The 27,766-nt window shown below is 45.2% G+C and overlaps 1 protein-coding gene across 2 annotated transcripts in view; it reads right to left on the bottom strand.

Moving 5' to 3' along the window:
• SCN3B (sodium voltage-gated channel beta subunit 3) overlaps positions 1-27,766 on the bottom strand; it is a 166,229-nt gene that overhangs the window by 115,149 nt on the left and 23,314 nt on the right. The window lies entirely within an intron of this gene.

Here is a 27,766-nt window from a genome sequence, read left to right as displayed (position 1 = left end):
GCGATAGGGGACATTAGCGCGTGAAAACAAGTGTTGTTGTCATGCGCTAATGTGTGCCTTGATAATATGGGGGGGTGGATTTAGCTTTATGATCCACACTCCCATGTTATCAATGCCTAAAACCTGATCAGAGCAGGCGTTGGGAGACCTGCGATAAACGAGTTTATCGCAGGTCTCCTTCTCCCAACGCCTGCCTTGGTAATAGGGTGTTACCACCTCCAGCCACATTTTACATGTGGTTGGACGTGGGAACGCCCACTTTACATGTCATTAGCGATATTTCTCGCTGACATGCAAAGTGGGCTTGAGGCAGGCGTTAGCATGCCCTTGTAAATAGGGCGCTAGATGTGTCGCCGCTTTCTCGGCACAATTCGCCGAAAAAGCGGCGATACTTCACCTTGGTAATATGGCCCAGTGTTCTGTAATGAAACAGCTGCACCTTAAGTTGTAAACATCAGCTGTTCCTTTATGTTCAGCTGTGCTGTCTACATTTAATGTATCTTTGTCTCTGGTTCCTGCTCAACCATTCTAAAGATGAAGTCGCTGTCAGTCACTATTTTGGTTTTCTTACCCTCTCTCATTTCATTTTCTATAATTCCGTGTTTTACTGCTATACCTCTTGTTGTGTAGAAGTGATTTTACACTATTCTGTGATATACACGATCCTGTCCTCCACTTTCCTGAACACTATGTTGATCTTTTTCCTGTATCCTTTTTTCTCTCCTCCATCTTCATTTTGTGATTTATCAGCTATTTATTTTTTGCCGTTCATACTTCTTTTCTGTTCATTTCAGTCTCTTGCCTATATATTTCATGCCTGTGCCTGCCACTCCTAATATGCCCCTGCACTAATTTATCTCCTAAGAACTACGTGCTTCTCACACTCCTTCAATTCATCAAGGTGTGCATGTTAAAAAATATGTGCTGTATACCATCTCATATTCTTCATTTTGTGCCAAGTCTTGCCTTTCTTCTACACCACCGTAAACCCCAGGAGGTTATCCATCCCGCTCATAGCAGTCAAAGCATTATATTCCATCTTGGCCCTGTGTTTCTCCCACACCAACCCATGTTTCTCCGTCTACAACACATCAGTGTCTCTCTCTGTCTGCTTTCCAAACGATGTCAGTCTATGTCAACTCTTTCATGTAAGTTTCACCCCTTCATGCCGAGCTTCATTGCTTGCATTGTTGCTGTTAATGTTTGTCTGCCGCCCAGTCCATACTCATGCTCACCAGTGCCCCGATCCATTCCAATCTAAGTCTGTTAGGTAGTTCATATTCACGACTCTCTATCATTCCGTTGTCATGTGTTTTTATCTTTTTTTTATTCCGGCGCCTGTTGATCCTTTTCCTCTTCTTTACCAATGTATTCTATCTCTGCACCGGTTCTACTGGATGCCCTATTAACTGGCTAAGATTTACACCCCAAATGCAGCTAGCAGGGTGATATGCCACAATAATCCATATTTGTGCATAAACATGTGATGACTTTTGATCCTTCGAGTCATAACTATTGTAACCATCCTTCCAGAGTAGCTTGAACATCTTCATAGTATATCAACCTTCGAGCAACACCTTGCTCAGGTAGCACAGTCTTGTCTATCTCGCTCTTTCCACCACCAAGATGGACCTAGACAAGTCTCATCAATCACCTTTTTGAAACCTCTCTGTCAACCACACACCGTTAGCACCACCCAGAAGGCTCTTATGTCAAAATAACGTCATTGAAAAAAACACCTGACATAAATATTGAGCACTAAATATCACTTAGAAAACTATTGTCAGATTGGGTGCAGATTTTTTATTGTTAACCCCAATGAAACGATATTTCTTAGTTCCAGATATTTAGGACATGATATTTGTGTGAGACAATATGTTCATTATGAAATGTTAGAACACTGGAACGTTGGAAGCTCCATTGAAACAATGGAGTGCTCTGGGCTTCTAATAACTGATAGAGTATCAACAGTCCAATGTTTAACAGAGGCCTTACGGAGTCAGCTCGGGCTAGGTGAGATGTTTGTGTTTACGAATCAGAAAATTTTTCCCTCTAGGGGCGGAACCTTCTAATAGCCTTAGCTCACTCTGTAGCCTTCGGCTCGGGCCTTTAACACTGGAGTGGGCCTTTAAGCAGGGTCGAGCAATACAGCTCGACCCCGCTAAGTCGAGCTCTATAGCTATAATGGTACCACAACCGCAGACGGTCATGAAATTAATGCCCTCATAAGGCATTGATATGACCAAATCGTCAAAGATTTAAGGCCAGAGCTACCCTAGTCTTTGTTGTTGACGGAAGGTGTACTGCGAAGTCGTCTGGCAGAACATCCCATCCTGACATCCTGTGTAGTTCTCTCCGACACTCACCCTCTCATTTTGACTTCCTCACAGAAAAAACTATTCAACCAACGTTAACATATTACAGAGACACCACAGATGCTGGCCCGTGATGTTAATTCACATAATTGGCTCACTGTACACAAAAACACAAATTTTCTAGCAAACTAACACAAAGTTACCGTCCCAGTGAAAGGAAAGCATATTAAAATGCATACCACCATTCCCTAAATAGCATAACACATGACTGCACCTGCCACTGGGTACAGATGTCAAGCTGTCAAAGCCTACGCCCTTGGGTTACTGGTCTGCCACCAGGTTTTGTGTTGTTTGTACCTGAAACCACCAAGCAAAGAGTGGAGAACTTTTGCAACAAAACAGCCACATTCCCCAATGCCCACAATTCATGGAAACTCCAACACCTACCAATCTCATTGTAAACATTTACAGTGGATTTCTACCCCAAGGCTGCACCCCAAGGCTGCATCCCACCGTGAGGAGGAAAATGATTGCTGATGTGTCAGACTTCTTTTAGTAAGGCCCGTTTCACACTCATTATGGTAGAAGGCAGGTGGAAAACTGGCAGGCAATTTCAAAATGGCCCCAAAAATCCTTGCAGCCAAAGGATAGACTGATTATCTTACTTCCAAAAATTGAAAAATCTTGTTTAATAAAAGAATTATTAGAAATCCTTCTACCACGCCCACAAAATTGACCACCTGTTTAACCTTTAATTAGCTTGACAATCGGCAGTAAAAAGAAAAAGCTGTTACATGCCTACAGAATTCTTGACTGTTAAACCTGGCTTTTTCAGCTGATTTGTCCCCAGACTTTTTGGCCGCCTATTTTTGATCTGTTTTTGTGGGTTTTATGACTCTGGGCACTTTATCATTGCTGAGCAGTGCTAATGTGCATATGCTCTCACTGTAAACTGTGTTTATGGATTGGTGTTTCCATGATTGGCTTATTTGATTAACTACTAAGTCCCTAGTACGGTGCACTGTGTGTGCCCAGGGCCTGTAAGTCAAATGCTGCTAGTCGGCCTGCAGCACTGATTGTGCCAACCACGCAAGCAGCCTTTTAAAAGGAACTCAGACCTGCCACTGCAGTGTCTGTGTTCAGTTTCTACTGCCAAGGCAAGTCCACCCACATGCCATGCCCTAACATTCCCTTTTTTTACATGTGAATCATCCCTAAGGTATGCCCAGGGTAACCCTGTGGGCAGGGTTTAGTGTATGTGAAAGGTAGGATATGTACTTGTGTGCGTGACATGTCCTGATAGTGAAATACAGTGTATTTCACTATGGAAAGGCTATATGTCCCATAGGATAGAATGTGAGTTTATTTATAACTTCTTATAAGTATAATTTCCCATTGGGACAAGGTAGAAAGTTGAAGTTTAGTATGCTTGAACTCAGTATAAAAAATAAATCTTTTAGATAAAGATAATTTTTATGTTGTGTGTTGGAAAATACCACTTTTAGAAATTGGGTATTATCTTGCTTAGCCATCCTGCGTGCCTCTGCTACTTTGTGGATTGAATGTCTGGGTTTGGAGTGGCTGGGGATGTGCATTCTCTTCAGACAGCCACTGGGGGATTGAGGTGTGTCCTGCCTTTCATGGTTGAGCCAGGGTTGGGCTGAATAGACATGGGTTGCATCTAGAGAGGTGGGAGGAGACTTCCCTGTACCTAAATAGACCTGGTCTGCCTTGGACAATGGAGTCTCTACCTCCTGCCAGGAAGCTGGACCAGAGAGGACAGAACTGGTTTGTACTGAGCACAGAGCCTCTCTGCCACAAGAGTTCAAACAGAAATTGAGTATACATGTTGGGGCATAGACCCCAGGACTTTAGATCACTTCTGGACCAAAGAGGAATCTCTGCCAAGGAGAAAAGCTGGGAAAACTGAAGGAGAAGTACTGCCCCTCTGCTGTGTGCTGTGTGGGGTTGGCCTGAAGTGGTTGTTTCTGCCCAGGAGAGGACCAAGACTTTGCTGTTTGCTGTGTATCCTGCTTGCCTCGTGTTATGAAGTCTCAGAGTCACAAATACTTAATTTTCTCTGTCCTTCTGGAGCTAGAACTGCTGTTTCAGCAGCGACAGAGGGAAAGAGCAACACCAATGCAGGCGAGTGATACCTGCAATGAAATCATGGACACCCCTCATGATGTGCGCAACGCACCACCTCGACTTACACCGCAGCCCCAACACTTGCAGATACCGCACTGAAGAGACTCTACTCTCACTGAGGCCGCTGCCTGCACCAGAGCCTAGGGGACTGCTCTTGATGCTCATGACGCACAACCCCGACTTGCACTTTAGCCCGACCTCTCCGAGGCAGGTGCTTCATCTTCGCAGGGCCGATACTTGACATGAGTGACCTTCCGAAACGTTTGACCCTGCATCGTCGTAAGGAACAGACGCCTCAACACCATCACAACATCACCTCCCTGGCAAAAGTAAGGAACCAACACCTCACCTTTCGTGCATCGCAGTAAAGAACTGACGCCTCACCTCCCCTGCGGTTGTAAGGAATAGACGCCGCCTGGCGCCAGCGAAGCATCACCTCCCAATGCCGTGCACTGTCTTTGTTTTCATCGTTAACCAAAGTGATGTTCTTTGGGCCAAAACACGATAGTGACCTGACCTAGAAGCTAGAATAGATACATATGGACCTAATGTCTGTCTATGGCTGCCACGACTTTGTGTGCTGCATGGGCAGTTATTCATACACTGTCTTCCACTATAGGTCCCCGTCTATTTGTAAAAATGTTCCCTTTCAGCGCAACCCAGTGTTTAATGTGATAAATAAATCCCACAATACACAAATTGGTGCCAATAAAGTGCAAAAATTAAAAAAAATGTGTGCATAGGTAAGGGGTGCCTCACGGAAGTAACACCATGGGAGTCCACTGGTTAGTTCTCACCAGTGGGCTCAGGTTCTCATCATCAGCACCCCGTACCTTAAAGAAAACAAAAAAATGTATAATAATAATAGTGATGTGCAAGTGTGGTGAATATGCAGTGAACCAGTCGTGTAGTTACTGGTTATAACCACTAAAGTGTTGTTCTAGGTGCTAAAAAAACCTGACCCCATAAGGTGGACCCCAACTTTTAAGGACCACTTTATTATTACTAAAAACAAGCTACAACCAACACTAGCTGTTCACCTTTATTCTATGCTGTGGGTTTGCTCACATTAAAAAGACATTCTGTTGCCTCTTATCTTCATAGAGGGCCAACATATTTCATTGCCTGAATATTTTAAGGCAATTTCTTCAGGGCATGGGTCAGTACCACCACTCTGCTTTCCTTTCACATGTGAATGTTTTCCTGGGGACACACAGTTATCGTCACGGAAGCACAACCCATTAGGGACAGATTTCTTCTCTTAACCTTTGGCCCCACGCCCCTGTCCCGCATAATTACCGTTTGGATGCCCTCTTTGAGCATACCGGTGACCTCCTTTTTCTTTGTCACTGTAGTGGTTATACCCGCTGCTACTGTTGTTAGCCTACGGGGAAAGGCACATGTATTTTAATCTGTAGTTAAACGGCTCTCTTGACTCTGGCCTCCACAATTTACTGCACTCATGCGATGGTCTGGACCTCCTCCAACAAGTCCCTAAGGCCACTCAAAAGGCTGGGCACCTCCTTGATCTTATCTTCTCCAAACCCCACCGCATGCATATTGGCGAAATTTTACCGATGGATTGGACAGATCAATCCCTGATAAAAAATTTTGTTGAGGTTCAGAACCCAATGACTCAGGTCTCACGCCCTTTGACGGAATAAACCAGCAGAGACTGGAAGGCTCTGACACGCTCGAGGGGCTCGGGCCCTGTGTTCTTGGTTGGGGATTGTTTCTCTTCTGACATGCAAGTTGCGGAGAATTATGCCTCACTATGTCTAAAGATTACTTCGACACTGGACGCCTGTGCCCCTTTGAAAAACCACATGTGTAAGGGCAGGGATTATACCTCATTAACAGATCTTAAATTGATGTGTAAACAGGCCGAGAGGAGATGGAGGCGAGGTTATAAGGAGACAGACAGGATGCTGTGGAAAATAAAAATTGTGGAGTATAAGAACTAAATTAGAAGGTCTAAAGCCGACTATTTCTCCTCCTTAATTTGCAACGCCTCTAATAGCTCTAGAAGCTTTTTTAATATTTTGAATAGTCTTACCTAGACTAAATCCCCAGCTGCTTGCTGGCTACCCTCAAGATCATCAATAATCAGCTGTATCTTTTCCCGAAAGAACATAGCTAGGTTCTCACAGAGTTCTAGGGAAGGGGCTATTACATTCTTAAAGCAGTCCGGGCTGGTAAGACTATGAGGTCCATATGTATCTGTTCTAGCTTCTAGGTCAGTCACTATTGTCTTTTGATTCAGTGAGTGGGGGGCTGACCTGGCCGATTTAGAATCCCCTAGACTCCTTGGTGAATTTAGTGTTGAGAACGGCAACTTAGCCGTGAGAGTCATATTTTAAAATAAATAATCGGATATTTCCAACTAGTAAGATACACATTGGCACCATTCGTATTGGCAGCACAACCTGTTCTGCATAGTATGGACAAGTATTGTTTGGCATTTACTGATGATCACATCGCCGCAACAGGCCGATTATTATTAGCAGATGCTCCCCTAGCAGGGGCAACAGCTGCAAGGGAATAATGGGAAAAACGTTCTAACATCAGGAAACTCCAAATTAGAATTGCATTGCATGGCGCCCTTATGACTGAGTACTTACGAGCAGGGGCAGCACCAGCCAGCCTTTTTGTACGCATTGAACCTAAAATCTTCTTAGAAGATAAAAAGTTCCGGCTGGATTAGAGCTACGTGGCGAATAAGTGTACCAGGGATTGGTTAATCCTCATAATTAACACTGCCAAAAGGCTGAGTGAGGAATTTCTCAAAGACATATTAGAAATTGAGGAAGCAAGCCAGGCTGATACCACCATTAGTGACACAAAAGAACAGCTAGCAAGGATACAAAGTGAATTGAGCGAATACAAGACATATATGGTCAATCAAAAAAATAAAACGATTAAAATGCAACTTAGATACAGCCACGAGTGGGCTTTCCCCTACACTGAAGACAAGTACTATCAGTCAGCCAATGCACAGATACCACAGGTCCAAGGACAACAAGGAGCCCGTTGACAAGGTAGAAGGGCCCCCGACAACAGGGTGTTTGAAAACACAAGCAGTGAGGAGGATGAGTACAACGACCAACCGTCCACCTCTAATTAGAATAGGGTGAGATTTAACCCACAAGAAAGAACAAACGAGGACTTGGGAGCTCTGTTCTGCTCTTTTTTAGATCAGCGACCAGTAGAACAGAGAGGAGGGGGTGTGAGTAGAGGCAGAGGAAGGGGCAGGGGCAGGGGCATGGCCCACCTCAACGTGAGTCCAACATGGCAGGCCTTCTCCCCCAGAATCACACGCAGCCGAGGCAGAACCCCGATATGACTTCCAACAACATAGTGGTCAATCTATCAGATCACCAGTTAACAGTGGATGAACTTGAGGTGTTAAACGGAGGTTTGGGGTTTGTCACCATGCCCAGACATGACAGCTTTAAATGTTGGAACGAACTGAATGGACTTATGCGTAAGATCAAACTTAGAAAGTTCTTTGAAGGAAAAGAGTCAGTACCCCATCTATTTTTTCCACTAATTTCCACCGCCCCTCTCAGTTCTGCCCCACCAACAATATGGTGGGACCAGAGTACTAGTGTTCGTGCAAAAAGTCCTGGCAGATATCCAGCAATTGGAACAAACACAAACTGTCCATGCACACACCAACATGAACAAAACAGACTGGGAAGCAATAAAAAGTCTCCAAAATAATGGGTCCATAACCATCAAACCCGCCGATAAGGGGGGAGCGGTGGTGGTTATGAACATCAGGGACTATGAAGTCGAAATAACAAAGTTTTTGGGGGTCCGCCAGAATTACCACCCTCTAGCACGTGACCCAACTCCTGAGTTACAAGATCTTATCATGAAGATGGTGGCTGAAGCCAAAGTGAAGAAGTGGCTCACAAGTAAAGAAGCTGATTTCCTTAAAAAAAACAAGCCATGGGTACCAGCTTTCTATGTGGTGCCTAAAATCCATAAGGTACAACGGCCCCCAACGGGGCACCCGATAGTTTCGGGTATTCAATCATTACTTGAGCCGTTGTTACAAATTTCTGATTTCTTTTTGAGGGAATGTGTTGTTTCACAAATCTCCTATATTCAAGACAACACTGATATCTTGAACATCTTGGATACTTTGGACTTTGACCCGAATCAGCAATTCCTGGTCATGATCGACGTCGAATCATTGAACACCAGCATCCCCCAGGAAGCCACATTGGTGGCAGCAGAGCGGGCCCTGGGGGAGTGTGAATGGTTCTATGCTGTCCCCCAAACATTTGTCCTGAAGTGCACAGAGTTAGCACTTACTCAAAATTTCTTATAATGCAAGGACCAACTGTGCTTACAGGTGTTGGGCACTTCGATGGGGGCAACTTTTGGCCCCAGTCTTGCCTGCATCTATGTGGGACAGTTTGAGACCAACTTTGTCCATGACGCTATGAACCCCTTCCATGCCAATATTGGCCTCTGGAAGAGGTTTATAGATGATATTCTATGCATCTGGAGAGGCTCTGAGGATGACCTCATGAAGTTCCTTAACTGGCTGAACAATCTGGATCCATGTCTTAAATTTACATGGACCTACAGCAAGAACACAGCGGTCTACCTGGACCTGGACATCTATATAAAAAACAAAAAGATCATGACGAATGTCCATCAGAAACCTATGGGCAAAAACTCCTTGCTTCACTACAAATCATTTCATCCCTGTGCCCTTCGGGACAACTGGCCGGTAGGTCAATTCCTGCGTTACCGCAGGAATTGTTCACAGGTGGAATGATTTGTGGAACAACCCGAAGCATTAGCGTCCAGATTAGAACAGAGGGCGTACCCTTCCAGGGTGATTAGACAGGTCAGGAAAAGAGCATTTAACACCCCAAGATCAACCCTCCTTTGAAGGAAAGAGCGTGACAACAGGCAATGTATACCTGTGATCACTACCTATGACCCATTATCAACCAAAATTTGGGGGATAATTAAGAAACATTGGCATATTTTGAAAACCGCAAGTATGAAAATGCCACCGCCAAGGTTCGCTTTCAAGTGTTCCTTCAATCTACGTGATAAACTGGTACACACCCGTCCCATCACCAACACCAGAGAAACAGGACTACCTACTGGGCACTATCCATGTGGTGGATGTTCAGAGTGCGAATTAACAGAACCCATGAAACACGTAACAGTGACTAATGGAAAAATCTGGTACCTAAACAGACTCAGTAACTGCAGTACAACCAACGTTGTATATAGACTCACATGCCCGTGTCAACTCCATTACATTGGCCTCACTACACACAAGGTGAAAGTAAGAATGCAAGAACACCTTGATAGAATTCACTTTTCGATGCTCCACCCACCCCTATTTCATATGCGAGTTAGCATCATGTGACTAACTGATGAAGTGCGTATATATACATGTGTTTGCATTACTCTCGCTTGTTACATGATTACTCAATTATAAGTGTGACGATGTTAGTTCTTTAGCTTAGCCTGTGTGCCTCCATTTTGTGTAACTCTCTGTGCTTGCGAGTCGCACTCGCTCATCTACCCCTCCCGTAGGAATAGAGAATTTCACTAAGACAGCAGTTTTCGTTTCTCAGCTTACTGTGGCCGAAACTAACAAGTCTCTTTATCAGTAATGTTCTCATGCCCCAGAGACGCTGAAGCCTAGCTCCACGACCTTGAGTAAAGATAGTGATGTATCTCTTGCAGGTGCAGATGCCTACTGTATGAGGACATTGTTCCTCTGCCTGGGTTTCAGTAATTTTCCAGAAGGGGCGTACCCCAATGTACTGTGTTGCATTATAATGTACTGCTGTGATGCAGAGAGTCAGTCCTCTCGTTCGCACTCCTAGGAGTGAGGTCGGACAGGGCCCTCTCATATGAGTGTATTTGGCCTAATAAAGACTGTTGTTTATTCTTCTCCACTGTCCGGCTGACTTTCTACAGAATACCTATAGGTGAGTGCGGTAAGTCACTCGGGTGGATTTGAGCCACGCTTATCAGATGGCACCCGAATAGGTACCCCGCGATAAAGATCTTTCTCACCCGTAGGTGGGTAGCAGAAGACCGGGGACCTGCTGGTCGGCACAGTGGGCCCGGGTACCCATCTGATGCCGAGCTTGGTTCTCGCAGCGCTGCCCCACCCTGCTGATCGAGAGGTCCCGGTTCGGATCTTACGCCGGGGTCCAGAAGGCGGAACTCGAAGCTGACCGTGTTGGTCCTGGCAGCCGGAGGTGGAGAACGGTAGAGGTCGGTGCCGCCTACGGAAGGTGAGTGGTCCACCTGTGATTGTTTAAGGAACTGGAGTGTTCTGGGAGACTAGGGTGTCTCCGGTGGTTTGAGGAGCCGGTGTGCTTCTGGGGCTAGTGTGCTCCGGGGAACTCAGAGTGCGAGCAGGCGCTCTGACAGACTTGACGAGGTTGGGAGAATATCTGGATATATTTTTTGTAGTGATCCGACCGGGTGGTACTGCGGTGAAGGCGAGGCTCATTGCAGGTGGACTCCGGAACTCACCCTGAACTCCTAGTGTGGTGGTTCAGTGGAAGTGGGTCCTGGGTTTCCTGTGGTAAAGTGCGCAGTGATCTGTAGTGCCGCACGGGGAGCGGATGCGTTCTCCATCCTCAGAACAGTTAGTGTACTGTTCGGTCTGCGGTAGGGTCCAGGTTCCCCAGGACTTGGTCGACGGGCCTTGTCCTATTTGGTAACACGTGTTTGGAGGAATTTTTATATGTGTGTGTGTGTGCGATTTATTAACGAATAATTATATGTATGCATGAACGAGCCCGAGCTAGTGATTCAAGGTAACGAAGTTTGTGGAGAAGTGTTTCTTTCACACCAAGGTAGAGATGCCGTGTTTCAGTAAGTTACGATGTTTTGGATGCTGTTGCCGCCCCTCAGATACTAGGCTGGCTGAGAGCCAACCTGCACCCCCTGAGGGCACTCCGAGCTTTGATATGTATATCAAGCATGGATTGCCCCCGATTTTGTTTGGCACTTTATGGCACCGGTATACCGCTGATAATGTGGGTTTGCAGTGGCCCTTGACGGGTTCTTTTGAAGAAGCTAAATTGGACTATTTACAGGACAAATTGTTTGCCAGGCGCAGCCGTCAAAGCATGTTTGATTCCTTAAGGGTGTGGCAAAAGGAAGCTAGGAAGCGTAAGTTGAGAGAAGAGAAAGAGGCTTTTAAAAAGTCCGCGCAGACTATGGCGCAGAAAGCGAGAGAACATACTAAGAATGAGAACGAGCAGCGTTTAGAGCGCGCAGATAGGCTTTGCAGGTTGAAAGAAAATAAAAGTTATGTAGTACGAGAGGACGAACAGGATGAAATGGAAGATATTTTGAGTACTCGACCCCCTCCTCCTTATGCTCCCGAGTTATTGTACCCCTCTCTGCCAGCCCCAGCCTCTACTAGTCAGATTCCGGGTCCATCGGCAAGCGCCCCGCTCCAACATGGCGCAGCGATTTCTGCTTCCCCGCTCTCAACGCCCCTCGTTTCTTTGCTCCAGACCACGTCACCTGCACCCTCCCAATTCTCTTTAGCACTCCCCACTGTTTCAGCTAGCACCACCCCTAGTCAGGAGATGTCAACGCCGAGTCGAGGCGCAGGTAGCGGACTAATATCACAGGTACGGAAGTTGCTTACGCGTTCTACAGTTGGTTTAGATGAGAAAAGTATAGTGGCCAACCAGGCATGTCAGTGGGCCAGGAATAACATTTATTCGTTTGAAGACATTTGGTCCACAATGAAAGATTTTGAGCCCCTGATGCAGCAGCATGCTTTATGGCACATGTCGAATGTATTGATACCGCTATGGGAGCAGGGTTATGGAGGTGTGGCTCCTGCGACTTTGCGAGATATACAGAGCGGAGCCTACAGAACGAATACTGGAGTGAAGGAGGTGATGCGCAGTCTACACGCTTTATTACAGTATAGAAATGAGTTGCCATCTGCAGGTACACCCCATTTTCCAGGTATACATCCAATGTGTGAAGTACACCCTATCTTTCATCCCGAGATCCCCGAGATGGTAGACCCAGTCACGAAAGCTGTCACCAGGAATAGGGTAGATCCACATTTTCAGGAGCAATGGGTGTATACACCGTGGAAGAGAAGTGAGGTATTAGCCTTAAAGGCCCAGTTGCCAGATTCTAGGAAGAACCCTACTGCATACTACAAAGAGTTAACGGAAGCCGCGTCTTCCACTGTAATGACTTTAGCTGATGTTGAATTGTTTTTTGGGCTTCTGGTCCCAGTCGATGTATGGCGGCAGGTGAAGGGAACAGATCATTCGGAAGAATTGGGGGGTACGTAGCAGGAGTTGCAGGATTGGGATAAGGAACGTAAGCCAGGAGAAAAGCCGAAAGCTGAGATTTTGGCGTTGCCGGGGCGCATAATAAAATACATGCACGCTCTTATCCCCCCGAAGAAGGTAGACTGGGACAAGTTGACGGCTTGTAAGCAGAAAAAGGATGAGGCGGTTTCGGACTTCTTCACGAGGTTCGAAGAGACGTTCATGGATTTTAGTGGGCAGGATGTGTCACAGGATGGAGGGTTGCGACTCTTTGTTAATAGGTTTGTCATGAACCTGTTACCAGAGATTTCGGCAAGGTTGCAAGCGTCGGAGAGTACGTGGACGACGTCCTCTCCTTCCGGTATTCTCAGCATGGCTCAGTATTATGAACACAGGGAAAATGAGAGTAAGGACAAGCAGGAAAAGAAGGCTAAGGACTTGAAGACTAGGGTTTTGTTACAGCAAGTGTCGAGGGGTCGAGGGAGAGGTGCAGCGCCAGGACGTGGCGGTGGCGGCTATGGGAGAGGTGAGAGTAGGGAGAGATTGGGACCAAATTAGTGTGCGAAGTGTAAGCAAGAGGGGCATTGGTGGAGGGATTGCCCACTGTTTCAGTCGAATGCTGGTTCAGGGCGAGGACGAGGAAGAGGTAGTGGTGACCCCGGGAGACAGAATGCACGGTCAGACGGAGGCGGGAGGCCGGGAGGTAATTACTTCGACAATGGTGCAGACAGGCAACAGCTGCAAAGGGGCGGTGGTCAGTACTATAATGACGATTACTCCATAGACAATCTGACCGGATTCTCCCATAACTAGGACAGAGTAGGACAGAGCGAGGGACCAGTGCCTGTGGAAGTTGATCAGAGGGGACCCTATGTCGAGGCAGACTTACTGGGGTCTCAGCAAAAATTTCTAGTGGATACGGGTGCAACGAAAAGTTCAGTGGCTCATTCTCGGGTCCCCGGGGCGGCTCTGTCTGGCAAGAACAATATCTCTGTCGGTTTTTCAGGTACCCCGGTGATTAGCCCCATTTCCAAACCCCTTACGTTAACGATTGGTCCTTTCACTGTTGATTCACTGTTCTTATTGACATCGAATTGTGGAGAGAATTTACTGGGCTTAGACTTACTGAAGAGGTTGCACGCCACCATTTATTGTTCTCCGGACGGCGTGTATCTCACATTAGGCCCCACCGTTGCTCGCCCGCTGCAATGTTTTTCTAAAGATGACCCCCTACCACCTGAATTTGCAGGCATACCCGACAGTTTGTGGGCTGTCAATGATACAGATGTGGGTAAAATGGATATCGCCCCGGTAACAATAAGGGTAAAGGTGGGAGCGAAGCCGCACAAAGTTTAAGGCTTTGTGCATTGTTTATAAAACATTGCACAATACCGGACCGGAATTCTTAAAAAAATCCATCACTTTCCACAAACCTAACCGTTCCTTACGCTCTGCGGCATCTCAGCTACTTGATATTCCACGCACGAGGAAAGCAACATGGGGTGACAAACGCTTCACAGTTGTCGCCTCTAAATTGTGGAATCAGCTCCCCCTTAATATCAGATCTAGCTCTTCCTTACTTATATTTCGTAAGCACATAAAAACCTGGCTTTTTAATCAGTAAGTTTCTGTAGGAGCTCCCTGTAATCTTAACAAACTCTAGCGCCGAGACACCGAAAGGTATTTGTGCGCTCTAGAAATTTTATAAATAAATAAATAAATAAAATACCACAGTACAGGATTCCTAGGGAGGCAGAGAAAGCCCTGTTGCAAATAATACAAGATTTGATTCGGTCGGGTGTAGTGGAAGACACGGATTCGAACATATGTAACAGTCCCATACTACCGATCCTTAAAAGACGGTCGCCTGAAGCTACAGATAATACTCCTGATGTATATAGATTTGTGATTGATCTGCCCCATGTGAATAGAGTAGTGGAGCCACAATACCCGGTGATCTCGGACATCACTACGATATTGACAATGATTCCCCCATCTGCTAAATATTTTTCTGTTCTGGATCTGAAGAATGCTTTCTTCAGTATCCCAGTACATGAAGATAGCCGTTATCTCTTCGGATTCTCATTGGCTGGCCGAAGCTTTAGGTTTAAGAGAATTCCCCAAGGTTACACAGAAAGTCCGAGCATATATAGTCAAGCATTGAAGGCACAATTTGATGAACTGGAACTTCCACCTGGCAACGTTATGTTGCAGTATGTGGATGATATCCTGATTGCATCGGACGACGAGAAGGGTTGTCGGGATGCTACGATTAAATTACTGCATCATTTGGCACAAAGGGGGCATAAGGTGTCCCTTCCAAAGTTCCAATATTGTCGAACGGAGGTTACCTACCTAGGCCACCTCCTTTCGAAAGTGGGGAGGAGATTGACGCCAGAGTGCATAAAAGCGATCACTAACATGAAGGTACCTAACACGCAGCGAGAGGTGCGTGCGTTCTTGGGCATAACATCGTATTGTCGCCAGTGGATACCTAATTATGCGTTACTAACAAAACCCCTATTGTATCTGACTACCAAAGAAGTGCGCGAACCCCTACCCTAGACCCCTGCATGTCAGGAAGCGTTTGAGTTACTAAAAAATGCTTTATGTTCTGCACCCGTCTTGGGAACACCTGATTACCAGAAGCCTTTTGTTCTATATGTGCACGAGGCGGAAGGTTGCGCGTTGTCTGTCTTAACACAATGTTTCGGAGGGAAACAGAGACCCTGCGCCTACTTCTCTGCGATGCTCGACAATGTGGCAAGAGCACTACCGAGTTGTCTGAGAGCCACGGCGGCTGCTGCGGTCTCTATAAGACAATCGGCAGGGCTTGTACTGGGTTCAGACCTCACAGTAATGGTACCGCATGCTGTGGACATTTTGCTAAACAGAACACAGACGCAGCATTTAACGAGTGCTCGTCTTACCGGCTATGAGATGACCCTCTTTGCACCTCATGTGACAATAAAAAGGTGTGCTACACTGAATCCTGCCACATTGTTACCTATTCCCACAGATACAAAGGACGATGACATACATGACTGTCTGTTTAGGACAGAAGAGGAGACAAAGGGGAGGGTGGATTTGACGGACAAGCCCTTAGACGAACCGGACGGGGAGTTGTATGTGGATGGGTCTTGTTTCAAACTTGCAGACGGTACATCGACAGCAGCATATGCAATAACGACATTACAGACGGTAGTAGAGACCTCTAGAATACCTTACAATTCGGCCCAAGCTGCAGAAATTATAGCCTTACTGAGAGCATGTGAATTGAGTGAGGGACTGGACGTGAACATTTATACTGACAGCCAATACGCCTTTGGCGTGGCTCATAATTATGGGCGACTGTGGGCAGAACGAGGATTTCTGACTTCACATGGACAACGCATACAGCATGGCCCGCTGATACTACGACTGTTAGCAGCATTGTCGCTACCCAGACGATTGGCTGTGATAAAGTGTAGCGCACACAAGACAATAGTGGATGATGTGGGACGAGGCAATGCCTTTGCAGATGAAACGGCAAAAGAGACTGCTCGAACAAAATTACCATGAATGTTTGTGGCAGGCCCAGCTAGATGGGTACCAGATGTTAATATGTTTGCAGATACTGTACAAAGTGTGAAAAATATACAAGAAAAAGCGACCGAGGATGAATTGAGAACATGGAAGGATGGTGGTGGGCGATTGGATGCGGATGAATGTTGGACAGATGTGACCGATAAGAGACGATGGTTACTTCCGAATGCATATGTTCTTCCAGTGGTGACGATGGCTCATGGGCCCGCACATATTAGCGCCAAGGGTATATGCAAGCTGTTGGACCCAGTGTGGAGCAATAAAAATATCTCTAAAGTGGCGACTCACCTGGTCCGACAGTGCATGGTGTGCTTGAGGCACAATCCAGGAAAGGGTACCCCTGTCCCGGTGAGAAATTTTGCACCTCCCTCTTTCCCTTTTGAGGTGATTCAGATGGATTATATTGAGATGGAAAGGGTCAACAATCTCAAATACGTTTTGGTGGTTGTATGCGCTTTCAGCAGATGGGTGGAGGCATTCCCAACGAAGGACTGTACAGCCATTTCTACTGCAAAAATGTTGATAAAGGAGTACTTTTCTCGCTTTGGATTACCTAGGGTGATCTGGAGTGATAATGGTACGTCCTTTAATGCGGAATTAGTAAAGCAAATATGTAAAGGCTTACAGATTTCCCAAAAGTTCCACTCGGCCCAACATCCTCAGGCCGCAGGACTTGTGGAGCGATTTAATGGAACGCTCAAATTAAAGATGGCCAAAATACAGGAGAGTACAGGTCTCCGTTGGCCAGATGCCCTTCCTTTAGCTTTGCTTTCCACAAGAGTAACTGTTAGTTCCAAACTGGGTATTTCTCCACATGAGGTAGTATTTGGCCGTCCGGCCAACGTTTGGGGAGTACCCAGGCCTAAGTGTTTTTCGGAGATACAATACCCTTTGTTGACAGACTACTTGTATGCTTTGACTAAAGATCTTCGTTCTATTCATCAGCAGGTAGCAGACACCCTGAAGCCGTTGCCGGAGGGGCCGGGACATTCCATCAACCCAGGGGACTGGGTCGTCGTGCGCAAATATCAACGGAAGTCTTGTCTGGAGCCAAGGTGGTCGGAGCCGCGGCAGGTGCTCCTCACCACCCACACAGCACTTCCAGTGGAAGGCAGGAAGGCGTGGACACATGCGTCACACGTGAAGAAAGCCCCGCTGCCGTTACCCTACGATCAATGGGTAAGAGAAGGCATTGCTGATGAGGAACATGAGCAAATACCCAAATATGTTCCCTTCTCGGATGCCTCGCTGAGGGGAGAGGAGAAAAGTGACAAGGAAAATTCAAAGTCACGTGCAGAACAAAGTGCTTCACAGATCTCTGTTACTCCCGTTGCTACTAGTGAAAAGGCGTCAGAGAATTCAGTACCTGCCATAGATACACCTGTTTTGTTCACTGACCCCGAAGTGCGAGGGAGCACTCGCTATAATCTGCGGCCCCGAAACAAAAAGGTGACAAGTGTAATGGACTAAACACTGGAAGAGGGGCTTAGTGGACATTGAGATTTAGTGGTAGGGATGGACTTGTAAGAGCCCTGGTGTTTAGCCGAAGATTGCGTTCTATGAGACTATAGAGTGGTGTGGGGCCCAGATTAAGTGCTCCTCTGTTTCAATTGCTGTGTGTCAAGCGACATGGGAATAAGGTATGGACGGTAAAAGCCTGCCTGTGAGGCTTTGAAGGACACAGGGAGAAGATCCCTTTTTAGGGTTGAAGAACCCCTCTGGCCGGTTTTAGTGGATCGTCTGGGACTATTTTTTTTTTTTTAGAAGTGTTTTTTCTATTTTTTGATATATTTTTGAACAGTTTCAATATGTACCCTTTTGGCCGCCCCATCCCTGATGAGGAGCAGCCCTTTGCGGCTCCTCCAAGATCCGTGCCTGATTCACCCTGGTTGGCCCTTCATCGGAAAGGAAAAATAGTGCTCCTTATTATAGTACTTATTGCTTTTATAGTGACTCTTGGTATATTGTTCTTTCTGGATAAAGCCTACCCCGTTCATGTGTTTGCACCCACACCTACTGCTGTTCCTGAACATAACATGGTTACTGTGGATTATGGTGAACGAATACTTAGGCGAGGTTACAAAGAAAATGTTTTTATAAAGACTTTGCACCATGCTCATGCCACCACCAACCTTACTGATTGTTGGGTCTGTGGGCTCCTGCCTTCTGCTGCCTACAAGAAAGATAGATTTCTAGCGCTCCCTTTGACACCTGTGAATAGTTGTGTGGGGTGGTATACTCTCATAGGTCTTGTCAAGTATTTTCAGCAGCCAGATTTCCTGACTCCTCGACTGCAGAATAGGGGATCGACAATGACAATGCGAGTACATCCTCTACCTCCCTCTTCCCTTGGACGGATATATACTGACGGACACTTTGATCAGACATTTATAGAGACGTGTGAGAAGAAGTTGGGTCGGTTTTTAATTCCCAATGACACTGACAAAGTTAGGGAAAGTTTTCTGCAACTAAATTCCTCCTTGTCTTACAGACACCCACCAAAGGGAAATGACAGTGTTAAGTCTTTGATACCCCTGGCTGTAGTGGGTCCGCCACCATTTTTCTGTATAGAGGGAAGGGGCCCTATCAAGGTTGGTAATAGTTCTTGTAACGTGACGGCATTGATACGTTTGCCTCTCAGCCCCTCTTTGGTTACTCCCCCCAGCATCTATTTTGTGTGCGGAGATAATGGATACTTATGGTTGCCTGAGGGTTGGGGTGGGGTGTGTTACTTAGCCTATATGATTCCTCCTGTATATGTGGCACCCTCTGATTATCACAAGACTCATCGTAGGTTTCCCAGTCCACAAGAGCAGCGTAAAAGGAGGGACCTTCAGGTAGATGACGTTGACCAGACGGACACCTCTCTACAGCAATGGACTGATTTCTCTAAGGGTCTCCTGCCTTTCTGTGGTCCGATATTTAATAGTAGGGCCATTAAACGACTGTCCAGGGTGATGGGATGGAAAAGGTAGTCCTCACGGAAGCTGACATTGCGACTAACATGTCCGTTGAGATTCAGGCTATGAGATTATTCACGATTCAGAACAGGATGGTGCTTGACGTCATCCTGGCAGATAGGGGCGGGGCCTGTCGTGTCATCGGGACGTCTTGTTGCGTGTATATTCCAGACTCAGCTCCGACTGTTAACTTGGCAGTACAGAAACTCCATAGATTAGCGACTGAACTCCATCAAGATAATGGGACATGGTCCTTGCAAGGGTGGCTCTGGGGCGCTTTCTCCTCCTGGGGTTGGAAAATATTGATAGGTTTAGCTGGTGTGGTGAGCGTAATACTGACATGTTGCCTTTGTGTATACTGCCTTCCCCCATGTTGTTCCATGTGTGCTACGAATTTACGACCACGAAAGAAGGTGCCAGGTCAATACACTGCCTCTATTATTACTGACATTCCTGATGCAAATTGGATGATGTTGATTTCAGATGATGTTTTTGAATAAATATGATACACTGTCCTTAGAATGGATGACGGCGCTACCTTTTGGCAAATAAATATGGCGACAGTTAGCCAATGATGCTAAAAGGAGGGTCTGATAGAATTCACTTTTCGATGCTCCACCCACCCCTATTTCATATGCGAGTTAGCATCATGTGACTAACTGATGAAGTGCGTATATATACATGTGTTTGCATTACTCTCGCTTGTTACATGATTACTCAATTATAAGTGTGACGATGTTAGTTCTTTAGCTTAGCCTGTGTGCCTCCATTTTGTGTAACTCTCTGTGCCTGCGAGTCGCACTCGCTCATCTACCCCTCCCGTAGGAATAGAGAATTTCACTAAGACAGCAGTTTTCGTTTCTCAGCTTACTGTGGCCGAAACTAACAAGTCTCTTTATCAGTAATGTTCTCATGCCCCAGAGACGCTGAAGCCTAGCTCCACGACCTTGAGTAAAGATAGTGATGTATCTCTTGCAGGTGCAGATGCCTACTGTATGAGGACATTGTTCCTCTGCCTGGGTTTCAGTAATTTTCCAGAAGGGGCGTACCCCAATGTACTGTGTTGCATTATAATGTACTGCTGTGATGCAGAGAGTCAGTCCTCTCGTTCGCACTCCTAGGAGTGAGGTCGGACAGGGCCCTCTCATATGAGTGTATTTGGCCTAATAAAGACTGTTGTTTATTCTTCTCCACTGTCCGGCTGACTTTCTACAGAATACCTATAGGTGAGTGCGGTAAGTCACTCGGGTGGATTAGAGCCACGCTTATCAACCTGAGTACTCTGAAAGCAAGGAAACTCACGACCAAATTGGTACAGCATTTTGCTGAACAGAATCACCACCACAAGAGTTTCAAATGGGTAATATTGGGAAAGGTGACTGGTGATAAACATAACATGGAGTAAGATTGGCCAACAAAGAAGCCCGTTGGATTTACCAAGAGGGGACAGACAGTCTGGGGCTCAACAATACCATTGAGTAGAATTGCATAGGCCCGTAGCATCTGTCACAGTCGGGCCAGCAGGAACCCTGCCATTTTTCCAAAGAATACATCAATAGGACACTCTAAGTGAATATTAGCTCTATACAAATTGTATACTCAACATATGAGGTTAGAATACTGGACTGTTTTTATGTGTCGATGGGGTTAGTATACCGGACTGTTTATATGTGTCGCATGTGGTGGTATCAGTTGGAATCGACATAATTTGCAGTATGAGCCTCTGCATTTTAATATCTAGATTTGCGGGGCTGAGCAATCAGAGCACCGTTCAACGTAATTACTGTTGGATTTCAAACAAAAAATAGGGTGCAAAACTGTCATCTAAACACAGACATTTGAGATTTTATTATACACTTCCTCATGTTTTGACATATAATTGGATACATAAACTCCAAATGAACTTACAATAATGATCAAACTGGGGCATCCGTAGATGTATCGCAATTCAAAGATGGTGCCTGTGTTTACAAGGAAATCACTATCGGCTGCCAAAGCATACTTGGGCGGGACTTCAGCCTAATCAGTACAGGGCGGGTCGAAGGAGATGATTCCCACGCTGGTGCCATTTTAAATATCGCGGCTACTCAGTCCGAGAGTGTGGAGAAGACATAGACCGGCACCAGAAACTCCCAGGTAAGGAGCAGGGGGCATGGGGGGGTCCAGCGCCGACCGCGACTGTGATCTTCAAGCTAGTCCAGTACTAGGAGGAGTGTTTCTATTAGCAGAGTTCTAAAGACTTGTAAACCCCGAATTCTATTTGTACATTGCAGTAAGAGGCAAATGTAGGTGTATAGGGCACCACTTGAAGCCATGACAGCCCAGATACACGCATGCCCTATAGAAAAACGGAGGGTCTTTCTTTTATTTACATAATCAGAAGACATTGGATATGCCGTAGTACGCTTTCTAACTTTTATATTAGGCACGTCAGGCACTATGCGGCATAAAAACAGCTACCAGCTGAGAAAGTATGCTGAATTTGGTACATGGGGGTAATACATGTGTCTTTCCTCGTAGGCTAACAACAGTAGCAGCAGGTATAACCGCTACAGTGACAGAGAAAAAGGAGGTCACTGTTATGCTCAAAGAAGGCATCCAAGCGGTAATTATGCGGGACAGGGGCGTGGGGCCAAAGGTTCAGAGAAGAAATCTATCCCTAATGGGTTATGCTATTGTGTCGATAACTGTGTGTTGTCTGTATTTTTAACTTGTTCCCTAGGAAAACATTCAAATGTGAAAGGAAAGCAGAGTGGTGGTTCACTATACAAGTTTACATGAGAGATACTCAGCTTGTATTTATTCTCCACACACTCATCAGAAAACAGAGAGAGCAAAGATTGACAGCCTGCCTATATCGTATCTCACAATCTTGAGTGCTTCCTTGTGTTTCCTACCTCCAGATTCCAACAAGGTGGGATTATCCAACACTTCCTTTGAGATACAAAGTTTGGGCAAAAGAAAATAGTGTGCTCAATAGTTTCTTTTTGTTCCCTACAGGGCAGGCATTGTAGCTCATTGGCCCACAGTGTACGCTCTCACTTGGCAGTAAAGGCCTGGAGATGTAAAGATTCATACCGGAACTGCAAGTAGAGACACCTGGCTAAAATAGGTTCTAACCAAAAAGAGTCCACTTTTTTATTAGACCTTCCTATCATTGTAATCCTCAAAATTCTTCAAAAAAATGATGAGTTTTCTTAAAATAACCCTCACCCACCAAAGTGACCCATGATGGCATGCTTCATTATCTGGTTCTTCTGACCCTGCTGCAGGACGGGGCGTCCTAGGAGCGACTGAGATGTGGGAGCACTTTCTTTAGATCAATACATAATAGTTCTCTAATTACGGCTCATTGAGCTCTGTCCGGGTAGGAAGGGGCACTTGTAGTCACACATTCATCAAAGCAATTTCCTTGCTCAATATTGGCCGCCTTACTTATGGCTAGAGGTTTAAAGAAAGTATGCACAAAGTAGGTCTTGAGTAAGGAAATACATACCAAGTAGGTATCATAAGTGCATGTATCAGTATTTCTTATATACAACTACAAGTTATATAGTGGGACCATCAAGTCATATAGGAGTGGTTAATGAGATCATATCCGTTGGTCCGGATGAAAAGCCTTAGGGGAAGGCTTGAAAAATGTTGACGAGGGGTCAGGCACCCATTACAGTGTGAGTCTCCCACCCGCCCTTTTTACTAATACCAGCTAGAGGACCTAATACATTATTTACTCCAAATAGCCAGGTATTTTTTAACATTACAAATCTACTTGACCCTCTTACTCCCTTCCCTCATAGTCATACACCCAACAAGTGGGCTTCAACATCTTCGTCGGTGGTAGCATGCCCCGCCCCGCAGTAGGGCAGGAAGAACCTGATGATGAAGCATGCCACCATGGGTCACTTTGGTGGGTGAGGGTTCTTTTAAGAAACCCGATCCCGGTAGTAAAAGGGTAGGTCACCTGGAGACGTGCTACATGCACAACATACACCATGAAATCTACTGTGTACCTTGATGCCTGGTTAGTTCACAACTTATGGTAGTTCCAGTACTACCAGTTATCTTACAAGTGAGTCGCATGGTTGTTGTGAGTGTGCAGGCACATACCAGTTGATTTTTTAGTTGTAGATAATCTAAAACTGTTTTTGGTCCTAACGAATCGCCTGCACACTAGCCAGACAGCGAGAAACATGTTGGCCTTTACACCTATAAGAGCGCAATAACTAGAGACATAAAACTCAGCTGAGTGCCTTATATCAATTTTTTTACTTAGGGTAGGAGGCCCCTTGATTAAAGTTATCATCGCTGGTACTCCCAACCCTATTTTAGATTCACTTTAAACACACATTCATCAACACACAATAGACCCCTCACCCCCACATCATCTCAAGGCTGTTGGTAAAAGATCTCCGTTAAAGTACCCCTACTATAGGGAGCCCTTTGGGTATTGCACCACCGACCCAACGAGGAAGCAGCCTGATGATGAAGCATGACACCCTACCAGGTGTGTGAGGGCATTATAATCCAACAAAATGGATTCCCAACTTTGAACCACTCTGGTCAGGTTGGTCTATATTCCCCTATTATCTGACTTTCTCTTCTAAGGAACAGCATTAACCTTTTTTCCAGACTTATTTTAAGAAAACTCATCATTTTGTAGAAGAATTTTGAGGATTACAACGAAAGGACAGCCTAATAAAAACAAATGGACACTTTTTGGTTATTTACACATGACAGGAGGACGAGTCCCCTTTGTACCTCTTTTTCCCCCTTTTTGTTATATGTAGAATGGGTTCTATTTTGTCCAGGAAGTCCTCCTGCTTAAAGGAGTCCTTAACTGTGAGAAAATAATTTGTTAGAGATCCATTGCTCGAATGAATATGTATGCGAATATCTCTGTGTTGCCAGAATGCAGTTGTAATAAGTGATTTCGAAATTGCCTCAGCCTGCCTGGACTGGGGCATTCCATAGACCATCAAGAGAAATGTCTGTGATTGTACCGTTTCCATGCTTTAGCCATAGATTTCTGCCAGAGCCTACTTGGGACAAAATTTCCTCTATCTCCTGTTGATAAGCAAATAACTCCGGGTTAGCCCAAATCCTCCTCCAATGAAGTATGGAGCTCAATGCCAATCTGTCTGAGATGTTTCTGGCCCCAAGGTTCAGCCTGAAAGGGAGCAAAGGAGTGCTCACAAGAAAACTGACAAGCTGTCGCATAAAGCGATTTTCCACCATTTCCAGCGAAGGTGCACCCAGATGCCCCCTCAACTCAGCACCATAGGCAGCTGTCTCCCAAGGCTATAAGGTTATAAATTGCTGGAAAGATAGGGCGATACTGTGAACTGTCCAACATCTTTAAAATTCCTCTCTCTACTTGCTTGGGTTTAGAATTGTCTCTGTGTAATGTGAGCTTGCCAGCCCAGATGTTCAGTGAGAGTGAGGCCTAAATACACAAATATACACATGCATTCTAATGGGGCCCCTGATAGAGTGAGATGTGTCTTAGTTTAGAACCAAGATTTAAGGACCATGTACTTGGCTTTACTCTCATTGATCTCCAATCCCCTCAGCTTGCAGAAGCAATCAAACTGATCCATTCGCTTCTAGAGTCCCATCAGGGTTTTGGAAATCAATAAGCTATCATCAGCAAACATGAGAGTGGGAACCCTCTTGTTTGCTAATCTAACTATGTCATTTTAACACTGGTCCAGGAATTTACCAAGGCCATTAATGTAGAGTATAAAGAGCATGAGTGCCAGCACATACCCCAGCCCGACTCGTCTAGTTACGGGGAAGGTATCGGTAAGCTCTCCCGCTCTACGGTGTCTAACCTGCACATAGTTGTTGTAATGCGGCCTGACTATGGTGTCTAGCAAATAAGATAGCACTTCCATCTCAGAATGGACCTGCCAAAGCATTGATCTTGGTACCAAATCAAAGACAGAGTGCAGGTCTACAAACAGGACGTAAAGCTGTCACCCTCCCGATGTAACTGTTTTCCAGTACAATATTTACAGGCAGAACACTTAATCAATTGTACTTGTGGACTCTCTAAGAACATATGACGGTATTCATTAAGCGTTAAGCATGAATGTATTTGGAACGCCCTCATTCGAATGAGCAGTGCTGGTGAATTTTCAATATACTATCAGTAGTCAACATTACAGCTCTTGTCAGTATTTAAAGACTGTGCTATTTCTCCTGTCAATGTATTTATAGGACATGATGGGTTCTCTGCCTTTGATAGGCATACACATTTTTTTGTTTTGCATCCAGTGTTTTCAGTGGTCTAGTCACTTTCTGATAGACTAATACAAACATTTGGTTTTGCGGATAATCTTGACGCTTTGGCAGACCTTAAAATAGACAAGTATTTCAAAGGTTCTCAATGAGACCTGGCTGTAAGACCGGTGGCTTTTTAAGCAATTTATGAGACCTCAGAGCTAGCATACCCAATGCTCGATGAAGTTGAAAGGGCATTACATCAAACAGTGAAGAACAAGGCATTTGGCCCTGATGGCATCCCTGCCGATTTGTTTTTGGCCAATCCTGTACTATGGCGCCCCCTATTGACCAACATTTTAAGCTGTATAGCTTCCCAGGGCCCACCCAAATCATGGGGCACCGTGATTATACTCCCCATTTTTAAAAAAGGGGACAGGTCAGATCCAAAATGCTACCGTCCAATCTCAATAATTGATTGTACTTGTAAACTGATGAGCAGGGTCATACTAGAATAACTGGAGACCTGGGTAGCTGAACATGGGATGTTTTCGGACATACAATATGGCTTCAGGAGGGGCCTGGGAACTGTCGAACAGTGTCTTAATCTGCAACTGGTCATAAGCAAGTACACAATAGCCAAGACCAGATCCCGTTATCTCGGGTTCATGGATCTAACATCAGCTTTTGACTAGGTGCAGAGAGGGAGAGTATGGGAAAAATGCTGGATTTGAGCATTGATCCATCTTTAGTCTATTTTTTAGCCCAGATGCATCAGAATGTGACTGGGAGGGTCAGTTACGGAGCGGGTGTGGAACTTACAGCTCCGATTAAAATGAACCGAGGGGTTTGTCAAGGGTGTGTCCTTTCCCCTTTTTATTTTGTCTGTTAGTGACCTAGAAAGTTGCATCAACCAAGGGAATGTGGATGTTCCTAAAATAGGCACCAGAAATCTTCCGGCACTACGTTATGCCGAGGACTGTGTTCTAATGTCCAGAACCAGTGTGGGCCTACAGAAGCTTGTGAATAGATTTAACGATTTTATGATTGAACTGAGTCTAAGGACTAACACAGCAAAATCTTACACTATGGTGGCAGGTAAACCTCCCCACATTTTAAAATCATGTTTCATTGATAACGAAAGGCTGTCCTATGTCCCGACTTTTTTGTACTTGGGAATCATGTTTGATCAGAAAAGCACTTTGTACCATCTTGTTGAAACAAGGGTAGGTAGTTTTAATCAAAACATGGAGGCAGTATTCAGGTTTATAAAGAAGCTAGGCTCAAGACCGATCAATTCAATAATTAATATTCATAAGGCCCGTTTGTGTTCTGTTACCTTGTATGGGGCTGGAGTATGGAGCTTCTGTAATCTGGCTCATCTCCAAGCAGCTGAAAACAATTTTATGAGATGCTTGTTGATAGTCGCCAGTAGTCTTCCCGCTACCATCTGTCATAGTGAACTTAGTTTGACCTCTTTGTCCTTTCGTAAACAAACTGCTCCAATTTTACTGTGGCACTCAATTTGGGTAAAGGAGGTGCCAGTCCTTAATCGCACAATTTATCTTAGACTGTTTTAAACTTGATTACATGTTGAAGATACCCTGGCTTAGCCACATAAAAAACTGTTGGAGTCAATGGGGCGGGCGGATTGTTTTTATAATCCAGCGACATTGTAAAGATCCCAAAATTCAAATTGAAAAAGGACTTCTTGAACTGTCTAAAGTTGTCTAGTAAGCACATAAAGATGGTAAAAATGAGAGTCTCTAAAAATTCGCTTTTAGTACATTCCCCAGGTGTTGAGCCTTATCTCTCTTTTTATTTCTGTCATACGAAATTGTTTTATCTCATTAGATTCAGGTTTGGCAATTCGCACCTTCTGATTTCTTACACCCGTAAAGCCTTTTGTGATGCTAAACTAGATCTTTGCCCTTGTGATTCCAAATCTACACAGAGCACGCTTCACTTCCTGTTTTTCTGTCAACTTTATACAAGGCAAGGTGCGATTTTATTATTCACGTTTTAAAATGTTTAAATATCAGGAAGTGTCGGACAGCTATATATCATCTCCAGCTTTTGAATAATGAATTCATTTCTTTAAATGGTCTACGGATATATCTGTCCGTTTACGAAATATTGTTGGGAAATGATTTTTGACTCCGTTTTTAATGAATTACTTTCGGATTTTATGGTCCATGGGAAAGGGGTTATCCCAAAGTTCATT

This window comes from Lissotriton vulgaris, chromosome 2_1 (assembly GCF_964263255.1).
Source record: "Lissotriton vulgaris chromosome 2_1, aLisVul1.2, whole genome shotgun sequence".
NCBI classification, from domain to species: domain Eukaryota; kingdom Metazoa; phylum Chordata; class Amphibia; order Caudata; family Salamandridae; genus Lissotriton; species Lissotriton vulgaris.
This window is presented reverse-complemented; position numbering and strand designations above follow the sequence as displayed.